Source organism: Alligator mississippiensis, chromosome 1, assembly GCF_030867095.1.
Source record: "Alligator mississippiensis isolate rAllMis1 chromosome 1, rAllMis1, whole genome shotgun sequence".
Classification (NCBI taxonomy): domain Eukaryota; kingdom Metazoa; phylum Chordata; order Crocodylia; family Alligatoridae; genus Alligator; species Alligator mississippiensis.
This window is the reverse complement of record NC_081824.1, coordinates 405258070-405261418: the sequence shown is the minus strand read 5'-3', so window position 1 is coordinate 405261418 and position 3349 is coordinate 405258070. Positions and strand designations below refer to the sequence as shown.

Genomic DNA, 3349 nt, shown 5'->3' with positions numbered 1-3349 from the left:
TATTAACCAATTGTGCAGATTTTTTGTTTTCTGGTTCATCTATTACTGTTCTATTCTGGGTTCGTATCTGCCCTTAACGTTTAATACAAAAGATAATTATTCTACTATCCAGCTTGTATAAGAGTTTTGCTTTTGTGACTTTAATGCTTCATGACTGAATGGCAAATTAAAATATAGATCAATAAAATATAGATAAATTATCAAAATTTAAAAGCAACTGTTTTACTTGCCATGTTGTTAAGGAGACAGGGCACAGGACATTTTAAGAGAACATATATTCAAAGACATTTGGAATTCTTTTACAACTTGTGCATTAATTTCCCATGGATTTTTTTTCTGAATAGTTATACAATGAGTCTGTTTTGGATACATTCTCTTAAATTGTTCTATTCTGTGCAAGTTCTTATACTACTGCCATTGCCATAGTATCTGACAGACTTTTTAGCAGTGCACTAAGCAACATGACTAACATTTGTAATATGTTTTGTTCTCCTCTTTTCTCCCCAGGTAGAGAATAATGAGGTAGTGTCTTGGTTACATTTAAATAGGTCCACCAATAATATTTAGTTTGTAAGTCTCCCACAAAAAGCTTCCAGAAATATTAAAAAAGAAGAGATCTCACCAGGTTTTAAGACACAACACAGCCTCCTGGATTAAACAATATGGAATGCTTCATGAATTTGCATGTCATCCTTGCTCAGGGGCCATGCTAATCTTCTCGTATCATTCCAATTTTAGTATATGTGCTGCCAAAGCGAGAATCAGTCAGGACCCGCCTAGTCCCTAGGGCTGTGCAAAACACCATTTTTTCATTTCAATGTCCATTTCATCATTTTGAAGGGACAGTGTTTCATTTCATCATTTTATTTTGTTTTGAAGTACTGTCCCATTTCATTTAGTCTAAACTGTTTCGCTGTTTTGACGCGGTTCAATGTTTCGCCCATAGGCTATAATGGGGAATCATGAAAATGCCTAAAATATTGTCATTTCTTGCCTGATTCAGATGAAAACTGCAGGGATGGTAGCTCCTTCTGAGGGCATAATGTCTCCCAAGTTTCAAGGAGATAGGTGTGGAGGTTTCTCAAAAACTACACCTCAAACTGCAAAAAGCAAAACGCATGACACTTGCTGGCAGCGGCAGCCACCTGTCATCCAGCATTCAGATTCAGGGATCCAAACCCCCAAGAGGACTGCAGGGTTGTGCGAGACTCCTCCTGGGGGTCTGGACCCCTGGATCTGCACCAGATGACAGGAGGCTGCTGCTGCTGCCTGAGACTGGTGCTGGGCACAGCCCACGCCCAGCGCCAGGCTCCATGGAGCTCAGCCCAGCAGTGGGAGGTAGAGCTCAGACCTGGCTCTGCCTGCCTCCTTCCAGTGGGCTGTGCTCTGTGGGGCTGGTGGAGTCAATCAGAGCACAGCCCTGGCTCTACCTGCCTCCTGCCAGTGGGCTGTGCTCCATGGGGCTGGTGGAGCCAATCAGAGCACAGCCCTGGCTCTGCCCACCTCCTGCCAGTGGGCTGCACTGAAACCCCAGACCCTAGTAAGAAGGCAAAGTTGAGGCCAGGCATGCCTAAAGAGAGCCACCTGAGCCTACAGGGGTGTAAGACTCCATGGTCCCAGCACAGGGGCAGAGTGTTGGCCCCAAAAGGGGCAAAGTGGCTCCATGAGGGTTTAGGGACAGAGTAAGCCCAGAGTTTGGTGAATTGATTGGTCACTGCTCAAATGAGGCTCATGGGAGAAACCCAAAAGGCTGAGCCAGGGCCACTCAAGGAGTGAAGAGATAAGTTTGATGGCCTACGTGGTGACTCAAAGGGAGCAGGGCTTGGTGTATGTGGCCCAGAACAGGGCAATGTGAAAGAAGCCTGGTGAGAGGGGGTGGAGTGTCAGAGGCCCCAGTGAGAGAGGGGTGGAGTGAATTTGGCCCAGTACAGGGCAGTGTGCAAGATGCCTAACAATGAACTTATTTAACAACAAGGCATTGCAGGTGAACTAGGCGGGTGGTTTGCCCATAGACAGGGGGCAGGCCAGTACTTGGACTGGGCCTGGGAGTTTGCTCATGTCACATTTTCATTATGTCTCTAGTTTACTCCAAACAATTCCTGTTACTGTAGGGCTGTGCTAAATTTCACTGGCTGTTTTGATTCAACACTGTTTCAACACATTTCAAGCTCAAAACAGTGAAATTGAATCAAAATGATAGGGCTTCAAAACAGCCTCAAAACAAAACAACATTTTTGAAACATTCTGAGTTTTGAAGCAGCCAGCAGTCAGGTGGTGAGAGATAGGGGAGAACCAAGGCTGTGTTCCCAGAAGCAGCCAGGAGCATGGCCCTGGCTCTCCCCATCTCCCGCCGCCGGGCTGTGGGAAGCCAATAACAGCGCAGGGGGAGGGAACTGAGCCGAGACTCAGTTCCCCTCTCCAGCGCTATGATCAGTTTGGGGAAAGGAACTGAGCCTGATCGCTCAGTTCCCCTCCCCAGCCCTACGATTGGGCTGACACCCCACCCACAGCCTAATCTAGCAAAATGTCGAAACAGTGACAAAACAGCCTCACTGTTTTGACGAAGCAAAACGGAACAGAATCTACAGTTCTTACCATCTTATCTGTTTGTAATTAATGTTGTGCAGAACAGTGTCTATTTCATCTCTTCCCAGCCCACCCCTAGTCACCCAGAAATGTCCTCAACAAATGTTTTTCTCTATGCATGTGTTTGAAATCCCCATTGCAATATTCAGAATCTCTTATCTAGCTAGTCTCTAAACGCTAGTATGTGGTTGTGCATTTTAAGTAGGGCAGAAGGAAGTGGAAGGGCAGAACAAAGGGCAGAGTATGCCTCCAATGAGTTGCATATACTAAAAGATACTTGGCAAATTCCAGAACATGCATGCAGTAAATTAGAAGAGATGAGAAAATAGAGTCCTTTGAATCAAATGATTATTTAAGATGTGCTCCATTGTACATACTAATAAAGCATTATTGTTTATATTAATTTAAGCAAAATTTATGGCATAATTGATGATATTTATCAGCATGATGCTGGTATGGAAATTTAGCTAATAAGAAAAATAATGAACCCCTGTGCAGTTTCAAATTGCTTAGCGGTAAGGATTTAATGTAAAATTTGTAATTTGTTTTCAAGCAAGATAATGCAAAATGTGCAAAATCTTTCTGTATTGCTTCACATTTATATGCCTTATCTACACATGTTGGAAAGTCCAGACTCATTAAAGCTTCATTTAAAGATTCAGAAATGCACATGCTATAATAGACTTCCTTGGTATCATTAATCAAAGTAAAAAGGATCATTAGAAATGTTTAAACAGGCCATCAAGTGTAGAGTTAAGGACAC

At 43.5% G+C, this 3349-nt stretch overlaps 1 non-coding gene across 1 annotated transcript; it reads right to left on the bottom strand.

Annotated features, from left to right (window-relative positions):
* Positions 1-656: 656 nt before the first annotated feature.
* Positions 657-758, bottom strand: LOC132248013 (U6 spliceosomal RNA). Its single transcript, XR_009459372.1, has one exon. It is a non-coding gene; the product is annotated as a U6 spliceosomal RNA (small nuclear RNA).
* Between the last annotated feature and the right edge of the window lie 2591 nt (positions 759-3349).